This window comes from Anomaloglossus baeobatrachus, chromosome 5 (assembly GCF_048569485.1).
Source record: "Anomaloglossus baeobatrachus isolate aAnoBae1 chromosome 5, aAnoBae1.hap1, whole genome shotgun sequence".
Lineage (NCBI taxonomy): Eukaryota > Metazoa > Chordata > Amphibia > Anura > Aromobatidae > Anomaloglossus > Anomaloglossus baeobatrachus.
This window is the reverse complement of record NC_134357.1, coordinates 501,471,909-501,493,942: the sequence shown is the minus strand read 5'-3', so window position 1 is coordinate 501,493,942 and position 22,034 is coordinate 501,471,909. Positions and strand designations below refer to the sequence as shown.

General features: G+C 45.6%; 1 pseudogene; it reads right to left on the bottom strand.

Annotated features, from left to right (window-relative positions):
- The window catches only part of LOC142311958 (uncharacterized), a 113,335-nt pseudogene that overhangs the window by 5,049 nt on the left and 86,252 nt on the right, over nucleotides 1-22,034 (bottom strand).

Genomic DNA, 22,034 nt, shown 5'->3' with positions numbered 1-22,034 from the left:
CCTAATGTTCTAATGTGAACAGGTGCATACTGAGCATGAAACATGGTAACAAAAAAGAGACAGTTGCACGCTGTAGTGCTAAGATATGTGTAACAATGAATGTAGGAATATAGACATGTAATACTGCTATGAAAAACATATGAACATTGAGATACTTAGCTTAAAACAATGCCCAGTTTTATTTAATCCATGTCCTAGATTTGGAGTGGCCTAGTCAAGTCCTGACCTTAATCCAATTAGAATGCTGTAGCAAGACCTTAAAAAGGCAGCTCATGTTCGGAAACCCTCCAATGTGGCTAAATTAAAACAATTCTGCAAACTCCTCAACAGCGTTGTAAAAGACTCATTGCCGGCTATCACAAATGCTTGATTGCAGTTGTTGCTGCTAAGGGTGGCGTAACCAGTTATTAGGTATAGGGGGCAATCACCTTTTCTCACAGGGCTCTGTAGGTTTGTATCTCTTTTTCCTTTAATAATAAAGACCTTGATTTATAAACTGCTTTTGTGTTTACTTGTGTTATCTTTCTCTAATGTTTAAACTTGTTTGATGATCTGAATCATTTAAGTCTGACAAACATGCAAAAGAATAAGAAATTAGAAAATGGGCAAACACTTTTTTACACCATTTCTTCTATTTGTATACAATCTGTCAAAACGCTTTTGAAGCCTCAGAAGCACCAACAACTCTTCTTCTGAGGTCCTCAGGAATCTGCTTTGTTTGTGCAATTATACACTTTGACAAACATGTTATGAAGATCAGTCTTTGGTAGTGTCATGGTTCTAATCCACGATGATGTTTTGTATGGTTCTCTGGTGGACGGGTTGTTTCCCGGCCTCGGGTCCTGCGCTGGTGTTGGGAGGGGCCTGTTCACAGGCGCCTCGTTTTGGGTGACTGTTTTTTTCATTAGAGAGCAATCTCACGCGAATCACCACCAGTCATAGTTGCTGTTCTGCATGGAGTGTTCTGACTCCTGTATGTGCTCTGCTCTAATCTTGTCTCCCTACCCCAGACCTCTGTTACCCTTCTCCGCCTCTGCACCTGACTCTGACATTACCTCCCCAGCTTCTGACCTCTGGCTTGTACCCTGATCTCGGCTCCGTTTCGCCCTGTGTTCCGTAAGTGACCTGCTGGCTCCTGACCTCTGGCTTGTTTGACTTCCCCACCACTAGTTGCATCTTGTGACACCTAGTGGTTGTATGTCACAGGTGGACCCTTGTTCGTAGAATAAAAATAGGTTGCCCACTCACAACTGATTGTCATCCTCTTGATTTAAAACACGGAACCAATTACACCATCAAATTATTTGCTAACTCAAAAGGGTCACATACTTTTGTTATGCACAAAAATCTAGCACTAGATAACTTTCCTAATTTCAAAAATGACAGTTTAATATTTATGACTCAATTGTTTTATTTAGTTCTATTTGTTTACTTATAAGACTGTTTTATGTGAAATGTATGCAGAAGTATGTACAATTCTGAAGAAGTCACAAACTTACATGCACATGTGACTTCTCTGAATTCACTGGTCACTACTCACCTGTGCGGTTTTCTGTAGGAATCTCCTTTTTACACGGCTCATCACCCCTCACATATGTCTCTGTAGTATTAATATGGGTCAGATCTTCACACTGAAATAAATATTGTAAAAGTCACGACATATGGAGAAATTGTGTAATTTAAAAGAGCATAAAAGACAAATTACCTTGACGACTAAGAATGACATGACGGCAATAGTAATTAATCTTGTCATCTCCACCAAGTATAAAGCATACACAGAATGGCCACATTATTAAAGACACACATGTAGTAGGGCGTTGGATGCCCCTTTTGCCTTCAGAACTTTAGCCATTCATTGTGTCAAATTCCACTAGATGTTGATTGTTTTCCAGGAATATTGACCCATGCAGACAGGATAGCTTTTTGCAGTTAGATGGACGTGTTATCATGTGTTCAGTCATGATCCTGGAAGCATTCCATGACTATACAATCCTTATAACATTGTGCATTGTCCTCCTATGATACGGTTAATAGCTACCATAAAGTGATGAACTAGGTTGGTCACAATGAGTAAGTTAATTTTAATATCCAAACAGCCATCCACACATATTAGAGTATCCTGGATGAGCCCAGAAAACCTTACCCACACCATTACTCTCCTTCTAGACTGGAAAGACAGGAAGGGAACATGGATTCAAGCTGATTCTGCCAAATTCTGATCAACATGGTGTAACAGAAATGTGGATCCATCTGCTCAGACAATATTTTCTTACTTACTGAAAGAATTTTTGGTCATCTGTCTCTAATAAATTGGCTGTTCAGTGAACAATACTGGTGGATAAAACAAGACTGAACACAAGACCTTCACAGCCGTCTACACATCATAGGGAGATTTCATGACATCTTCTCTCCATCTACCTGATCATCCTGAGGAACACTGGGATTTTCTTGTTTACAGTCCTGTGGAAGAAGAGGACGGGGACATCTCTCTGGTGTTGTCCTCTCACTGGATAGAACTGGATGAAACACATACAAGGACTGAATTCATTCTTTACATACAGATAATTATAGGCCGTGTGTATTTAGTCCTGTCTATTACCTGGTGATGTGAGGGGCTGGGGATCCTCCATCATGAGGTCCTTGTACAGATCTTTGTGTCCTTCTAAATACTCCCACTCCTCCATGGAGAAATAGATGGCGACATCCTGACACCTTATAGGAACCTGACACATACAATGATACCGTCACCCCCCGATCCCTTCAGTGCGTTACTGTATAATGTCCCAGCATTCCCAGCAGTGTCACCTCTCCAGTCAGCAGCTCAATCATCTTGTAGGTGAGTTCTAGGATCTTCTGGTCATTGATGTCCTCATGTATCAGGGGGTGAGGTGGAGGCCCCGTGATTGGGCTCAGGGGTCTTCCCCATCCCTCAGACACAGGGGCCTGGCAGCGCTCACTAGAGGTCTTCTTCATTACTGTGTAATCCTGGTTATGGAGAGACACATTAATAAATCTCACTACAGACATTTCCAGAGTCCTCACCTCTCCAGTTCTGTCCATCTGTTATTCCCATAGATAAGAATGATGTAATGTGACGTCATCAGAATCTCTCACCTCTCCAGTAAGCCGGAAGAGGATCTCTAGGGTGAGGTGTAATATCCTCTCCACCATCTTGTCCCTGTCCCTATCCATCCTTGATGGGTCAATCAGGAGAATTCTCTTATATAGAAGATCTGAGAGGATCCGATATTGTAGGGACCTGAATGGGGAGAAGATGACGATGTCACATCAGAAAGATCCCATGTAAGAAATCTCCGGAGCTGTTACCGGCTTCACATGATCACTACATCCAGTCCTGGCCCCGTCCTGCCCCCGGTATAACACACAATGCAACTTATAGCCACACACAGATTTGACTCGCCCACCCCAGGGCTAGGGGACACCCGGTGCCGGGCCGGACTAATCCGGTGGTAGTCAGTGGTGGCTGGGCCCGGCTCCGTGGCCCTGGTGGGTGTCAGTTGAATATGTGGCTGATGAGTTGAAGTTAATGTTCGTGACGCCACCTGTGGTATGCGGCTATTAAGCCGCCGCTGCTATGGGAGAACTCCGGGGTGATGTTATGGCAGCTATGATGTTACTGCTCCCCACAGGTGGAGCGATGCCCCGGGATACAGTTGGTGCCCGTGAAAGTCTATGGTGTTGTGTGGCTAACACGGTGCAGGGCCGACAGGCGAGGAAAGAACCAGGCACAAACAACAGTCTCTTTACCTTCTCCTCTTTTACTCTGGGAACAGTCCAGTCCCGGGAGACCGTTACAGGTGGTGATGGGGATCCGGTCGGCCTGGAAGTACTTGGGATGATCTTTCTGGCCAGCTGAGTATGAGGCCTACTCCTGTACTTTGCTTTGTGATGATAGGACCCTGCTTCTCTGAATCCAGCAATGGCCCTCTTTGCTGCTGGGACCGATGGCACGTCCCTTCTTTCTGTAGGTGGCTGCGCAGACCCTCTCTCTGGTGCTTCTCCGCTGGAGTCCACACCGGGCCCTGATGCTGCAGCTGTACCTTGGATGTTTCTGGGCCAGGGGCTTGCAGCTCTCCTGCCCTTCGGACTCGGCTACCAGGGGCGGATTTTATACCCTGGCAACCACAGACTCCGATGTCTGAGTCTCTCTGCTGCCTCTCAGCTATTCCTGCTTCTCTGGGCCAAGCTGCTCCAGCTCTAGGCCCCAGATTCACAGGACAGCTCACTCTGCGTCTGTTCACTTCCACTACTCCCTACAGACTGGCTGCACTTCCTCCCTCTGGTCAGGTAGAGGAAGGCTCCCTGGAATTCCAGGTTCAGAGCTCCCCCTGCTGGCCGGAGGGAGAACTGTGTTGGGTGTTAAACCTGCTGGCCAATGGATCTCCCAACTACCTCCAGGCTCAGCATTAACCCTTTGGGAGGGCAATGCTGCTGTGGCGACCAGGTCCTAGGGCGCCACACTCCCCCTTAGTTAAATTCAGTACTCCCGGACTGTGGAAACAAAACATAACATGTCATACATTTCATCCCAATATGGGAGGCACATTATTTTTAACGTTACAACTTCAGACAGTACTATAAGAGTCCAGTGTGGCTCCCTGCCGGGTGTCCATTACACTGCTCCATGGGGGACCCGCCGCGATCAAACCCCCAACGTAGGCTCTGGGCGTGCGTCAGAGCATTGATGACCCCACTCTATGCACGCCGGACGGGTTTTTCTTCAGGGGTGTTGAGCACACTGGTGCTAACTATAAACAATTTAGGTGTTGGCCACCCATAGTCCAGTGGCCCAATTGTCCATTTTCGCAATCACAAAAAAAAACATTTTGTACCCGACATTACAGACTTTTCACATAACTATTTACATTCTAATAAATACTCTTTCTTTATATAGTTGATTCCCTATACCTTAGAGGGGGTTGTCCCCGAGTGCTGCGTTGAGACCTGCGTAGCTCTGGTGTTTGTCCCTGACTACTTAGTGTGTCTCCTATCTCAGCACTACCGGTAGGCCTAACCCCAATAGGTATGCATGATGATTGCCTATGTGGTCTAGGAGTCGCCAAGGGTATGACAGGTTCACCACTGACAGGGGGTTGATCCTCCTGTTCCACTGCTGGCGTGTCACCGCGTGTCGGGGCGGACGGTTCTTTGGGTGGATCCGGAACCTGTTCTGTTTCTGGCTCGACCAACTGTGGGAACGTCAGGACCGGTACCACTACGGCACCATTTATGCGGGTCCAAGTCTTGGGGAATTTGCCGAGGATCGTTTGTATCATCTCTTCCCCTTCTTCTCGAACTTCCTCCACTTCCCTTTGAACTTTGCACCGCTCAGGGCACGTCTTCAGGCGGTCTCTGGATATTGCTTGACAAGTCTTGCCTTCGTCCTTGCTTATGAGGCACACCTTACTGTTGTCAAAGTTGGAGGGGATAATGGTGTAGGGCTCGTTCTCCCACTGATCATCCAATTTATGCGTCCTCCGCTTCTTCTTGAGGACTTGTTCTCCAGGTGCTAAGGGAGTTGCTGGGGCCGTTTGATTGTACTGCTGCTCTTGTCTTGTTCTGGCTTGAGACAGGCTCCTCTCTACGCATTCCTGGACCTTACGGTACTACTGCTGCCGTTCTGTATCCCAATCCTCTATTTCTTGAACCGCCTCAGGCGACACAGTCCCCATCTCAAAGTCTACAGGCAACCTGCCAGGTCTGGCTCGCATCAGGTAAGCGGGGCTGCAGTTGGTCGAATTTACTGGGATATGGTTGTACAGGTCGACCAGATCTGGCAGCTTCTCTGGCCATTGGTTCCTTTCTTCCAGAGGTAGAGTCTTCAGCATATCAATAACCACATGGTTCATTTTCTCGCACAGTCCATTGGTTTGGGGGTGGTACGGTGTTGTTCTGATTTTCTTACAACCGTACATGTTACAAAACTCTTGGAACACCTCCGCCTCGAACGCAGGGCCTTGATCGGTCAGTACCCTTTCCGGATAACCGTGAGGCCGGCAAAAGGATGCCTGGAACGCTTTAGCTGCTGTTCTGGCTGTCTGGTCCTTCACAGGCACTACTACCAGGAAACGAGAGTAATGGTCCACAATTGTGAGGGCGTACACATAGCCTGACCGGCTTGGTGTTAACTTCACGTGGTCCAGGGCCACCAACTCCAGGGGCTGCTTCGTAACAATTGGCTGTAGGGGAGACCTTTGGCTGGCATCATCCTTCCGCCTCAGGTTACACGGGCCACAGTCTCAGCACCACTTCTCGATCACCTTTCTCATGTGCACCCAATAGAACCGATCACGGAGTAGGGCCTCCAACTTCTTCCACCCAAAGTGGCCTGCGTTATCATGATAAGCTGCTAGGACCATTGGAGCATCCCTCTGCGGAACCACGATCTGCCAGACAAGTTCATTTGTTCGCCAGTTGACGTGTCTCTTGCAGAGCTTGCCTTGGTAGGTGAACAGTCGTCCCCTCTCTTTCCACAACTGCTGGGCTTCTTCTGGAGCATCTGGACCAAGATGAGTCTCAGCTTGTGCTAGCTTTTCTTTGACCAATCGCACCGCCGGGTCACCGTTCTGTGTCTCTTCCCAATTATGGTGGAGTAATGGGTTAACCGGGACCTCGTGTTGGCTCGAGCGCTTCACTCCCACAGCATGCTCACACTGGGAAACGCCCTGATGATGGAAAGCCGGTAACTCTATCTCTTCGAGTTCATCCAGGTCTTCTCCAGATTCGGGTAAGTGAGGCATTCTGGACAGCGCATCAGCATTGTTATTCTTCTTGCCAGCCCGGTACTTGATGGTAAAGTCAAAGTTAGACAGCCGGGCCATCCATCGCTGTTCCAACGCCCCTAACTTGGCTGTTGCCAGGTGTGTCAACGGATTGTTGTCCGTGAAGATGGTGAACTTGGCCGACGCCAGATAGTGTTTGAAGCGTTCAGTCACTGCCCAAACAATAGCGAGGAACTCCAGCTTGAAGGAACTGTAATTTTCTGGATTCCTTTCTGTGGGCCGAAGCTTCCTACTGGCGTACGCTATCACCTTCTCCCTGCCTCCCTGCACCTGGGACAAAACGGCTCCCAGGCCCACGTTGCTGGCGTCTGTATACAGTACAAACGGCTGGCTGTAGTCAGGGTAGGCCAGAATTTCTTCTCCCGTGAGAGCCCCTTTCAGCTGGACAAAGGAGGTTTCTAGTTGGCTGCTCCATTCAAATGGAGGGCTCTGCTTCTTAGCCTGCTTTGGCTGGCCCACCAGGAGATCTTGAAGGGGCGCTGCTATCTTGGTGAAACCATCAATGAACCTTCGGTAGTAGCCCACCAGCCCAAGGAACTGCCGCACCTCCTTTACCGTGGTGGGTCTTGGCCAGTCCTTGATTACGGTGACTTTCTCCGGATCAGGTGCCACACCTTCTGCGCTGACCACATGACCCAGGTACTGTACCTTTGGCTTCAAGAGGTGACATTTGGACGGCTTGATCTTCAGGCCATATTTTGACAAAGACTCGAACACTTCTGCTAAGTGCTTCAGGTGGTCTTCATAAGTCTTGGAGTAGACTATGACGTCATCCAGGTACAACAGCACGGTTTCGAAGTTGTGGTGGCCCAAGCAGCACTCCATCAACCGTTGGAATGTCCCTGGGGCGTTGCAGAGCCCGAATGGCATGCAGTTGAACTCGCAGAGGCCCATCGGCGTCGTGAATGCAGTCTTCTCCTTGTCCGCCTCTGCCACGGGAACCTGCCAATACCCACTGGTGAGATCCAAGGTGGAGAAATAGTTAGCTGACTTTAAGGCTGTTAGTGACTCCTCTATTCTGGGTAGGGGATAAGCATCTTTATGTGTAATGCGGTTAATTTGCCTGTAATCTACACACATTCTCATTGTACCATCCTTTTTCTTTACGAGCACTAGTGGAGCTGCCCAGGGGCTACAACTATCTCTGATAACCCCAGCCTCCTTCATTTCCCGTAACATTTCTTTGGCACGCTGATACTGTGCGGGGGGTACAGGGCGGTATCTCTCTTTAACGGGAGGATGATCACCCGTGGGGATTTGATGTTTAACCCCTTTCACCTGCCCAAAATCTAGGGGGTGTTTGCTGAAGACCCGCTCGTACTCCTGTACCACCCGGTAAACCCCATTCTTTTGGTGTGAGGGGGTGGAGTCGGTGCCCACATGTAAGTTTTGGCACCAGTCTTCCAGCTGCCCCTTGGAGCCCTTGTCTTCCGCCTGGTCGGACGGGATCAAGGGTTCCACTGCTTTGATGGTGTTGTTGCTGACAGTGTACAGTTTTGCTACAGTGGCGTACCGGGGCAATTTGGCTTCCTCCTCCCCACAATTCAGGACACGGATGGGCACTCTCCCCTTGCGGACGTCTGCTACCCCTCTGGCTATCAGGACTCCAGGCCTACTGTCTGAATACACCGGTTCTACCAAGGCATGGTAATCCTGACCCTTGAGGCCTATTGCTGCCCGACACCAGATCAACATTTCACTTCTTGGGGGTATTGCAATGGGTAGGGGGTCACTTACCCTCACACTGCCAATTTCTCCTCCGGCCAGCTCCACCTGCTGCCTCCTCATCAGGGCTCTGATCTCCCTCTGTAGGGCACGCTGCTGCCCGGAGCTGGCAGTTTCAGACGCCTGCTGCAACAAAATTATCACTTCGGCAATACAATTTTCTATCACATTTGTACCAATGGTTACCAGCGGGTCAGATTCTTTGCGATCAATATCTACAATTATCATCCCCTGACATGGCAATTCCACCCGCCCCACTTTAATGGTTACTTCTTTATACCCAATTTGAGGTAAGGGCTGACCATTACTGGCCACAATTGTTAAATCATCATCTGGGCCATGGTCAATGTCTGAATCAGCCCAATATCTTTTGTACAGTTTATAGGGGATGGTCGTTACCTGGGACCCAGTATCCAGGAGGGCATTCAAAGGGATCCCATCCAGCACAATAGGAAGGACCGGTCGTCCTCCCACATACTTGCTGCGGCTGGGGGTTGAGCCGGGCTTCCTTACACCTGGGGGTCGGCTCCTGGCCCCAGGCTCGGCCCATTTAAAGGACAGTATCGTGCAATGTGGCCCGCCTGGCTGCAGCGGCGGCAAATCGGTTGTCCCGTTGAATCATACCGGTCTGTGTCTCTGCCTCGGGTCGGCGGAACCCTCCTCTGTCGCATCCATGGGACGTCATCTGGGCTGGAGGCCAACTCGATTTTTGCAGGCGATGGGGTCACTTGTAGGGACTGCACGATCTTGGCAAGGGCAGCTACAGTCTTGGTCAGCTCCTGGAACTGCTGTCTGAGCTCTGCAGTGGGATCCTTATCCAGGGACTGCGCCTCAGCCCCTGCAGTGGCTCGTGTTGCAGGCACCACCCCGGGGTACGTGATAGCAAGAGGCCGGAGGGGCACTGGGTCATTCGGTGTAGATTCTCTCAGTACCCGGATGGCCTGGTCCTTAAACTTTGCAAAGTCCAGAGCAGGGTTCTGCAGGACCATGATACGCAGCTGGGTCCTGTGGGCATCTGACAGGAGCCCCTCTATGAACTGCTCAGTTAGGAGTTTGTGTTCTTCACGTACACTCTCTGGGTCCACTTGTTTAACCGCTTTCAGGGCCTCCTGCAGGTTTAAGGCATAGTCCCTTATGCTGTCTGTGGGCCGCTGCTTGCACCCAAAGAATCTCATCTTTATCTCTGCTGCGGTGCGGGTGTCAAAAGTACTCTTTAGCTTGGCCAGTATCTGGGTTACTGTCCCTTTATCTGTATCAGGCCAGGACTTCACTTCACGCTGGGCTGCGCCGGCTAGCTGTCCCATTAATATGCCCACCTTCTGGCTCTCAGTCAGCGGATACACCCGGAATAAGCTGTGCAGGCTTTCTCTGAAGTCGCTCAAGGTATGGGACTCCCCGGAATACTGCGGCAGCCATTCTGCGCCCGGTATGTACGGCATGGTGATCGGCATTACCGGCGCTACAGCGGGGGATGGGGCGACGGCGACAGGGATCGCTTCGGCGGGCGCTGCGGCGTCTCGGGCTATGGCAGCCACCTGCCCTCCCTCTGCGTCGGACATCTTCCTCCCCCTTAGTGAACCTTACCAGGCTCCGTTCACTTTTCAAATTTCCTTCCGGGTCGCGCGGGGTTAACAGCGCTCTGCTCTGATGGCGCGCTCCCTTCGCGCTCTTTGTCAGGCACGCCCCCCTTCTTCCTGCGCTCAGTGAGGATAATGGCAGCGGCAGTTTTCAAACAGTGAAACACGCAGTAATACAGTCTTTAAAGCGCAATTATTCAGGCGCACAGTACCCGGTGGAACCGGGCACGAAATCCTGTTCGTGACGCCAAAAGTTGACTCGCCCACCCCAGGGCTAGGGGACACCCGGTGCCGGGCCGGACTAATCCGGTGGTAGTCAGTGGTGGCTGGGCCCGGCTCCGTGGCCCTGGTGGGTGTCAGTTGAATATGTGGCTGATGAGTTGAAGTTAATGTTCGTGACGCCACCTGTGGTATGCGGCTATTAAGCCGCCGCTGCTATGGGAGAACTCCGGGGTGATGTTATGGCAGCTATGATGTTACTGCTCCCCACAGGTGGAGCGATGCCCCGGGATACAGTTGGTGCCCGTGAAAGTCTATGGTGTTGTGTGGCTAACACGGTGCAGGGCCGACAGGCGAGGAAAGAACCAGGCACAAACAACAGTCTCTTTACCTTCTCCTCTTTTACTCTGGGAACAGTCCAGTCCCGGGAGACCGTTACAGGTGGTGATGGGGATCCGGTCGGCCTGGAAGTACTTGGGATGATCTTTCTGGCCAGCTGAGTATGAGGCCTACTCCTGTACTTTGCTTTGTGATGATAGGACCCTGCTTCTCTGAATCCAGCAATGGCCCTCTTTGCTGCTGGGACCGATGGCACGTCCCTTCTTTCTGTAGGTGGCTGCGCAGACCCTCTCTCTGGTGCTTCTCCGCTGGAGTCCACACCGGGCCCTGATGCTGCAGCTGTACCTTGGATGTTTCTGGGCCAGGGGCTTGCAGCTCTCCTGCCCTTCGGACTCGGCTACCAGGGGCGGATTTTATACCCTGGCAACCACAGACTCCGATGTCTGAGTCTCTCTGCTGCCTCTCAGCTATTCCTGCTTCTCTGGGCCAAGCTGCTCCAGCTCTAGGCCCCAGATTCACAGGACAGCTCACTCTGCGTCTGTTCACTTCCACTACTCCCTACAGACTGGCTGCACTTCCTCCCTCTGGTCAGGTAGAGGAAGGCTCCCTGGAATTCCAGGTTCAGAGCTCCCCCTGCTGGCCGGAGGGAGAACTGTGTTGGGTGTTAAACCTGCTGGCCAATGGATCTCCCAACTACCTCCAGGCTCAGCATTAACCCTTTGGGAGGGCAATGCTGCTGTGGCGACCAGGTCCTAGGGCGCCACAGATTTATCACAGAATATCTACAATCCAGCTCCAAAATCACACAACTAATGTAAAGGAAAAATCTAATTATGTCTCAAAATGCGGAAACACAAAACTACCGGAAGCACTGAAGGGGTTAATGCTCCATGCGCTGAGTAATTAAGAATCTCCACATACCTCCTCCTGCAGAGCCGCACACTGGATATATGGCTGCTCTGCATTTACAGGACCTGTGATGATGTCACATGGAGGGGAGGAGTCAGGGGTCACATGATCAGCTCCTCAGTGTGTGCAGGACTCTGCTGTGCTGGATGAGGTGAAGTTTGTGTGTGGGGTCAGGAGGGATTTAGGCTATGTGCGCACTAGAAATGTGAAGTTTTTCAAGAAAATTTCTTGAGAAACTTCTGGGAGTGAAAGATTTCCGGACCTCCGGGAAAAAATCTGCACCAAATCCGCATACGGATTTGCCGCGAATTAGCCGCTGAATAGCCGCGAATTTGCCGCGATTTTCCCGCGGGTGGTTCCCTGCGGATTTTGCAGGCTGTACTGCCGAAATCCGCAGGGTACCTGCGGAAAAGAATTGACATGCTCATTTTCTCAAGAAATTTTCTCGAGAAATTCTTCTCAAGGAAATTTCTTGAGAAAAATCCGCAGTGTGCGCACAGCTATTTTTTTTTTCTCATAGAATTTGCTGGGAAATGTCTGCACAAAGATTGCAGACATTTCTCAAGAAATTTCCGCAGCAAATCCGTGGGTAAAACGCACTAGTGCGCACAGAGCCTTACAGTGTGGATGTAGCAGATTCATGTGTGTATGATGTGTATGGAGCGGAGCCATGTTGGTTCGATGTGTACGGAGAGGAGCCGTGTGTGCAGGGTTGGACTGGCAGGGCCGTCATTTCTGCCCTTACTGATGGAGCCCAGTGAAGAGGGGGGCCCAGGCCTGACCTGGTTACTTACTTTGCGTTATTAGGTCTCGGGCCTCTCTGTTCACCAGGCCCCAGTCACAACCGTGCCACAACATGGCTAATTTCCATGCAATGCACTTCAGGCGCCTCACATGCAAATTAGCCATGTGGTGGTGCCAGGGTCAGTGGAGCAGAGAGGGCACACTGGGCAACCTGTGGCCCAGTGTGTGGTAGCATGATGAGGTCATCAAGCTGCAACCTCCTCACACTGCTGCAGCAAAGCAGAGCAATGGAGGTGGCGAGGACGCGGTAGCCGGTGGGGAAAGGTAAATGCTCTATGAGCTGAAGGCAGGAGTGGGAAGATCGTCAGTGGTGGGGGGTCATGCCGACCTCTGTCCAAGCTTTGCTTCAGCTGAAAGGCGCACATCGAGCTGAAATGCATAGCAGTGCAGAGAGGACACCACATGGTGTCTAAGCTGGGGAGGGTGAGTAAAATGGTTTTGTTTTTCTTTTTGCAGCAGGCATATATACCAGAAAGATCCCAGGAGGGGACATATATACCAGGAGGGGCCCATATATACCAGAAGGGGGACATATATATCAGGAAGGAGACAAATGAAACAGGATGGGGACAGATATACCAGGAGTGGCCCAGGAAGGAGACATATATTCCAGGCGGAGGACATATACAGTATACCAGAACGGGGACAAATAAATCAGGATGGGGACATACACTGTGTGCAGAATTATTAGGCAAATTAATATTTTGATCACATGATACTTTTTATACATGTCCTACTCCAAGCTGTATAGGCTTGAGAGCCAGCTACCAATTAAGTAAATCAGGTGATGTGCATCTCTGTAATGAGGAGGGGTGTGGTGTAATGACATCAACACCCTAGGTGTGCTTAATTATTAGGCAATTTCCTTTCCTTTGGCCAAATGGGTCAGAAGAGAGATTTGACGGGCTCTGAAAAGTCCAAAATTGTGAGATGTCTTGCAAAGGGATGCAGCAGTTTTGAAATTGCCAAACTTTTGAAGCGTGATCACCGAACAATCAAGCGTTCCATGGTAAATAGCCAACAGGGTCGCAAGAAGCGTGTTGGGCAAAAAATGCGCAAAATAACTGCCCATGAATTGACGAAAATCAAGCGTGAAGCTGCCAAGATGCCATTTGCCACCAGTTTGGCCATATTTCAGAGCTGCAACGTAACTTATCAAAAGCACAGGATGTGCCATACTCAGGGACATGGCCAAGGTAAGGAAGGCTGAAAACGATCACCTTTGAATAAGAAACATAAGATAAAATGTCACGACTGGGCCAAGAACTATCTTAAGACTGATTTTTCCAAGGTTTTATGGACTGATAAAATGAAAGTGACTCTTGATGGGCCAGATGGATGGGCCTGGATCAGAAGAGGCCAAGAGCTCCACTCCGACTCAGACGCCAGCAAAGTGGAGATGGGGTACTGGTATGGGCTGGTATTATTAAAGATGAACTTGTGGGAACTTTTCGGGTTGCGGATGGAGTGAAGCTCCTCTCCCAGACCTACTGCCAGTTTCTGGAAGACAACTTCTTCAAGCAGTGGTACAGCAAGAAGTCGGTATCGCTCAAGAAAAACATGATTTTCATGCAGGACAATGCTCCATCACATGCATCCAACTAACCCACAGCGTGGCTGGCCAGTAAAGGTCCAAAAGATGAAAAAATAATGTTCATCTGATCTGAACCCCATAGAGAATCTGTGGTCCCTCATAAAATGTGAGATCTACAGGGATGGAAAATGGAACACCTCTCGGAAAAGTGCACTTGCATATATAATTATAAGATTTTGATTATAATTATTGCAGAAAATACAGCATAAAAAGATTGTGTAATTAATATAATCAGCTGGGGGAGATTGGGAGATTGTCCAATATAATTAAAGTAACATGTGTCCCAGTCAATTGCAACCTGAAGAAGTAATACCTTGAAACATACGTTGGGACCATAGGACCGGACAGCTTCTTTCCAGCAGTAAGTTTACCTTATACACACTGTGTATCTTTCTAATCTCTGAATTTAACCCCTTAACGACCGCGGGCAGTAAAATTACGTCCTAAATATCATAATGTTACTGCCCGCGGTCCTCCGGCGGCACCATTCCGCGATCGGCGCACATCTCAGCTGATTTTCACAGCTGAGATGTGTGCCTGCTAGGCACGAGCAGAATCGTTATCTGCTCGTGCCGATTAACCCCTTAAATGGCGCTGTCAATACGTAACAGCGCCATTATAAGCGCGATCGCGGTAAACTTTTACTTACCGCCCGATACCGGAAGTCACGTGACGCGATCACGTGACTTCCGATAGTTGTCATGGTAGCACAGGGTCATGTGATGACTCCTGTACTACACATGACTTGCTTTCACTTTCGCTGTGCCCGCTGCACAGTGAAAAAGAAAGAAAGCGTATCTGCTGTTTATAGCTGTGTAGCTGTGATCAGCAGATACTGCAGAGCGATTGGATTGCTGATCGCAATAGCCCCCTAGGGGGAGTAGTAAAATAAAAAAAAAGTTAAAAAAAAAAGTTTTTTAAAAAAAAAAAACCTAAAAGTTCAAATCACCCCCCATTCGCCCCATTGAAAATTAAAGGGTTAAAAAAATAAAAAATATACACACTTTTGGTATCGCCGCGTTCAGAAACGCCCGATCTATCAAAATATAAAATCAATTAATCTGGTCAGTATACGGCGTAGCGTCAAAAAAATTATAAACGCCAAAACGTTTTTTTGTTGACACAACTTTTGTGCAAAATGCAATAAGAGGCGATCAAAAAGTAGCATCTGCGCAAAAATGGTACCGTTAAAAACGTCAGCTGGAGACGCAAAAAATAAGCCGTCACTGAGCCATAGATCCTGAAAAATGAGAACGCTACGGGTCACGGAATATGGCGTAAAACGTGCGCCACTTTTTTCGGACAAACTTCCGATTTTTTTTTAACCCCTTATATAAAAGTAAACCTATACATGTTTGGTGTCTACGAACTCGCACTGACCTGAGGCATCACACCCACACATCAGTTTTACCGTTTTACCATATAGTGAACACAGTGAATAAATATCTCAAAAACCATAGTGCTATCGCACTTTTTTTGCAAATTTTTCTGCATTTGGAATTTTTTTGTCGTTTTCCAGTACACTATATGGTAAAACTGATGGTTTCATTTCAAAGTACAGCTCGTTCCGCAAAAAAATGAGCCCTCACATGACCATATTGACTGAAAAATAAAAAAGTTACGTCTCTCAGAAAAAGAATGGCGAAAAAAAACGGAAAGCGAAAAATCGGCCGGTCGTGAAGGGGTTAATGATGAACCCTCCAGCTTTGGTCTGCATATCAGACATTATACTTTGAATCTAGTATATTCATTTACTTTAATTAGCCTTGTCAGCTATAGTCTGTGGAGTTTAATCCATCCTTTTTGCATAGGTACTTCCACTGGGTTAGGTGCAATCATAATGCGTTACAATTGACTGCGACACGTTACTTTATATATAGGGCAATCTCCCAAACTCCCCCAGCTGATTATATTAATTACAAACTTTATCTTTTCATGCTGGATTTTCTGCAATAATTACAATCAAAATCTTATAATTATATATGCAAGTGCACTTTATTTTTCTATGCTGTTTTTTTTTCCATTAATTATATTTAATACTAATATATATATGAAATTGGGGTAATTTATAATTGTTTTTACTATTTAAATTGATTTATTTAATGTTTGTATTAAATTATCCTTTTTCGATATATATTGCAATTTTTCTGTATGTGTATTGGCTTGGACAATGATATTGTCAATCATAATATATACAATACCTTGCGAAAGTATTCGGCCCCCTAGAATTTTTCAACCTTTTCCCACATTTCAGGCTTCAAACAGAAAGATAAAAAATGTAATGTTATGGTGAAGAATCAACAACAAGTGGGACACAATTGTGAAGGTGAACGATATTTATTGCTTATTTTAAATTTTTGTAAAAAATAATAAACTGAAAATTGGGGCGTGCAATATTATTCAGCCCCTTTACTTTCAGTGCAGCAAACTCACTTCAGAAGTTCATTGAGGATCTCTGAATGATCCAATGTTATGCTAAATGACTGATGATAATATATATAACACTGGGGAACGTAATTTTTTAGGAGTTAGGTCAGACAACTGTTCTTAATTAATTTTTGGATGCTGAATCCAGAAATGATCTCAGTTTTTCTCTATCACGTCAAGTTTTTGAACTATAGGATTTTTGTCTTCTCAAAAATATGTAAACTACTGTACTTAAAAAGTGTGTTTTTTTTTTTAAATAGTACAAATATGAACAAAAAATGAAATATATAAGAAATAGGCACTGTCTCAGTTGTGACTACTCTTACAAGTTGCCACGTAGCTCTTCATGAGTCGAATTGTACTCAGATAACAAGTCTTATTACAGAAATGAGTGCAATTGTGCTTCTATGGCAGGTAAGTGGAGGAGGAAAAACTTGACGTGATACAAAAAAACTGACTACATTTCTGGAATCAGCATGCCAATTTTAGTATAAATCAGCTCAAAAACCTAACTCAACAGAAAAATTTTTTCAAATTGTTCTCCAGTGTAATCCATCTGTGTGTAATGAAGTCTCCGTATAAATGCACCTGCTCTGTGATAGTCTCAGTGTTCTGTTTAAAGCACAGAGAGCATCATGAAGAGCAAGGAACACAACAGGCAGGTCCGTGATACTGTTGTAGAGAAGTTTAAAAACGGATTTGATTGCAAAAAATTTTCCAAAACTTTAAACATCCCAAGAAGCACTGTGCAAGCGATCATATTGAAATGGAAGGAGTATCATACCACTGCAAATCTACCAAGACCCGGCCGTCCATCCAAACTTTCATCTCAAACAAGGAGAAGACTGATCAGAGATGCAGCCAAAAGGCTTATGATCACTCTGGATGAACTGCAGAGATCTACAGCTCAGGTGGGAAAGTCTGTCTATAGGACAACAATCAGTCGTATACTGCACAAATCTGGCCTTTATGGAAGAGTGGCAAAGAGAAAGCCATTTCTCAAAGATATCCATAAAAAGTGTTGTTTAAAGGTTGCCACAAGCCACCTGGGAGACACGCCAAACATGTGGAAGAATGTGCTCTGGACAGATGAAACCAAAATCAAACTTTTTGTTCAGAATGCCAAATGATATGTTTGGCGTAAAAGCAACACAGCTCATCACCCTGAACACACCATCCCCACTGTCAAACATGGTGGTGGCAGCATCATGGTTTGGTTCTGCTTTTCTTCAGCAGGGACATGGAAGATGGTTAAAATTGATGGGAAGATGGATGGAGCCAAATAAGGGACCATTCTTGAAGAAAACCAGTTGGAGTCTGCAAAAGACCTGAGACTGGGATGGAGATTTGTCTTCCAATAAGACAATGATCCCAAACATAAAGCAAAATCTACAATGGAATGGTTCACAAGTAAACGTATCCAGGTGTTAGAATGGCCAAGTCAAAGTCCAGACCTGAATCCACTCGAGAATCTGTGAAAAGACCGGAAACCGCTGTTCACAAACGCTCTCCATCCAACCTCACTCAGCTCCAGCTGTTTGCAAAGGAAGAATGGGCAACAATTTCAGTCTCTCGATGTGCAAAACTGATAGAGACAAACCCCAAGCAACTTGCAGTTGTAATCGCAGCAGAAGGTGGCGCTACCAAGTATTAACTTAAAGGGGACGAATAATATTGCACGCCCCAATTTTCAGTTTAATATTTTTTATAAAAGTTTAAAATAAGCAATAAATTTCGTTCAACTGTGTCCCACTTGTTGCTGATTCTTCACCATAGAATGTAAAATTTTGATCTTTATGTTTGAAGCCTGAAATGTTGGAAAAGATTGAAAAATTCAAGGGGGCCGAATACTTTCGCAAGGCACTGTACCTGATGCACTTTTTGTCTTTCTAATTTAAAATTTTGGTATATTGTACAATAAGAACTTCTTTTTTGTCTGTGTCCAATTTTCTGTCCAGTCCTTTTATCCTGTATTACCACTATCCTGATCATTATTTTTATTTAAATTATTTAAATAAAAATTGATATTTTAGGCCATATAATTTTTGTATTGTGTTGTTGTTTGCTATGTCCTTAGTTCATTGCCCAATATTCTGTAATTAAAGGGTATCCTTTGTTGACTAAGTTTGTGTACAAAGGAAGAAATACAAGACAATTGTCACCCTACCCAGGATTGGTCGAGCAAAAAAAAACAAAAAATACTCCAAAAGCAAAATGTATAATAGTGTGCATGGCAAGGTGAAAGCCACTGATCTACAAAAATAACATTGTTGAACACCTGTAGTTTTTCAAGATCATCTGACAAGCCAGAAGGCTATTAGAACAATGTTTTCTTTTGGACGACACCAAAATAGAGATTTTTTTGTTTAACTGAAAAGAGTTATGTTTAGAGCAGGAGTCAAACTCTGCTGGTTATATGGGCCACACATAGAAAACTTTTAATTTGGGACGCCGCATTCTTTGCTGGATGAAGTGACATGTTTAGTGATACCATATTTATTTTCTATACACGTTTTGATAAAAAAAATTAAATGGCATTCATCGTATGGGTCATGGTATCGTTTCATAGCTTGGGTCAATATAGATATGGCCATAACAAAAGTGCACTTTTTTGTTTACTTTAGTATATACATAAAACAGCATTTTTAGTGGCAAAATATATTTTCATACTTTATTTTTTTTTTTTACAATATTTTTCTTCCAATTGCCCCCCACACAGTAATATTGTCTTACAATTAACACCATATAGTAATTTTGTCCAACATCTTGTAGCAATGTCCCCATCCTGGTCACTATTGTGTAGAAATGTCCCAAATCCTGGTCCCCACCTTGTAGTAATGTTTCCCCCTCCCCCTACCCTGGTCCCCATCTTGTAGTAATGTCACCATCCTGGTAGCTATCTTGTAGTAATTTCCACACCATGGCCCTCATCTTGTAGTAATGTTCCCCATCCTAGTCCCCTTTCTTGTAGGAATGACTCCCATCCAGATCCAGTCTTGAAGTAATGTGTCCATTTTTGTCCCCTTCTTGTATTGTATCCATCATGGTTCCTATCTTGTAGTAATGTCCCCATCCTGGTCCCTTTCATGTAATATTGTCCCCATCCTGGTCCCCTTCTTGTAGTAATGTCCAAATCCTGTTCCCCATCTTGTAGTAATGTCCCCTTCCTGTAGTATTGTTATCATCCTGGCCCCAATCTTGTAATGATGTGTCCATCCTGGTCCCCTTTTTGAAGCAATGTCCCAATCCTGGTCCCTATCTTTTAGTAATGACCCCCATTACAGTCCTCATCTTGTAGTAGTGTCCCTCTCCTGGTCCCCATCTTGTCATAATGTCCCTATCCTGATCCTCTACTTGTAGTAATATCTCCATCCTGGTCTCCTTCTTGTACTAACGTCCCCACCCTGGTCTCATCTTGTAGTAATGTGCTCCATACTTGTCGCCATCTTGTAATATTGTCCCCTATTGTGCCGCTCTTCACAAACACATACAAAAAAAGATCCTTTTCACCTGTCTTCGTTCCCTCGCCGTCTTTTTTTTTTAAACCGTTTTGGCAGCACATGACAGCAAAGTCAAATGCTGCCGCGTTCGTACACTGCCTCTTAATGGCCACTGGTTGGCATTGGTATTACGGTACAGAGAGTTGGTCTCTGCTGGAATACATTTCAAATCAATTTCATGGTGTGGGCCAGTTTGGTTGCATTGGTAAGGATGGCTTGTAGGGATGATCGAATACCTCAAATATTCGGCTTCGCGAATATTTTCCAAATAGGTTGCCAATATGCGAATATTCGATGCACAATGTAAGTCTATGGGAAGCCCGAATAGTTGATATTTGGGTTTCTCATAGACTTACATTGCGCATCGAATATTCGCGAAAACTCGAATAGCGGCGACCTATTCGGAAAATATTTGCGAAGCCGAATATTTGAGGTATTCAATCATCCCTAATGGCTTGTCATCACTGGTGGAAAAATGATTTTAGAATTTTATCAGAAAATTGTAAAGGAAAATATCAGGACATCTGTCATTGAGCTGAAGCTCAAGAGAAGTTGAGTCATGTAGCAAATGAACAATACAAGGCACAGAATTTGTTCTGCAAAAAAAGTTATAGTTTTAGAATGGCCAAGTCAAAGTCTGGTCAATAATCCTATAAATATGTTGTGGAAGGACCTGAAGAGAGCAGCTCATAGGAGAAAAGCTACCAACATAAAGTTGAAGTCTATTTGCATAGAAAAATGGGCTACAATTTTTCAAAGCCCATGGACAGGACTAATTAACAATTACTGGAAAGGATTGGGTGCAGTTATTGCTGCACAAAGAGTTCACATCAGATACTGAAAGCAAAGGTTCACATACTTTTGCTTGTCACACATATGTGCTAAAGGAACCTTTTTACTTAATAATTTTGTTTGATTTGTCTTTATCTACTTTCACGACTTGTTTGAAAATCTGATGAAGATTTAGGTCAATTTATGTAGAAATATGGAAAATACTAATGGGTTCATAAACTTACAAGCACCACTGTACGTGAATAATATATAGGTGATACCAGTTGATTTCAGTAATAAATGGATATTGGTATTTGTATACATTTTCTAATAATCATTTACTTCTCTGTATTGCTTCCCTTGTCTCTTAAAGACCTATAAATTAACTTATATTTTTTCTCTTGTGCACATGTACTGTTCCATATGTGTTCGTAAAGCGGTACTCTGGTTAGATGAAAAATGCTTCTACTATCCCTGCCCTCAGACTATAAAGAGGAGATTCACAATACTGTTCCATATCCTCACACTACCTCTAAGGCCCCATTCACACATCCGTATTGTAGGTGGGTATGTCCGTCCGTGTGACATCCGGATAGTACATGGACAGCATGAACTTGTATACTTACTTGTCTACAGCGCAGCTGTTACACTTGCTTCCAGGTCCACATCAGTAAAGTGAATATTCATGAGCATAATGAGCAGGCTCAGAAACAAATGTGACAGCAGGGTCGGAGACAGGTAGGTGTCAAAATACATTTATTTCTCAGTAATGTTTCCTCCGATACGTGTCACACTGATGTCACACGTAAAACATCAGTGTGCGGTCCGTGTAAAATCCATGTTACCGGCATAAAACGGACATGTCGCCGTGTGGAGTGATTTCTCTGTTAAACATTTCCCATATTCTGAACAAGAAGAAGGTTTCTCCCCTGTGCAATTGATCTAATGCATAATAAAACTTCATTAACTGCTAACAAATTTTCACATTTAGAACATTAAAATGGCTTCTTCCCTGTGTGAATTCTCTGATGTGTAACAAGATTTGTTTTCCGATTAAAACATTTCCCACATTCTGAACATGAAAATGGCTTCTCCCCTGTGTGAATTATCTGATGTGTAATAAGATTTGTTTTTTGATTAAAACATTTTCCACAGTCTGAACATAAAAATGGCTTCTCCCCAGTGTGACTTCTCTGATGTTTTACAAGTATGTATTTCTCGCTAAAACGTTTCCCACATTCTGTACATGAATATGGTTTCTCCCCTGTGTGACTTCTCTGATGTGCAACAAGTCTTGATTTAAAACTGTAACTTTTCTCACATTCTGAACAGGAAAATGGTTTCTCCACTATGTGATCCATTTGAC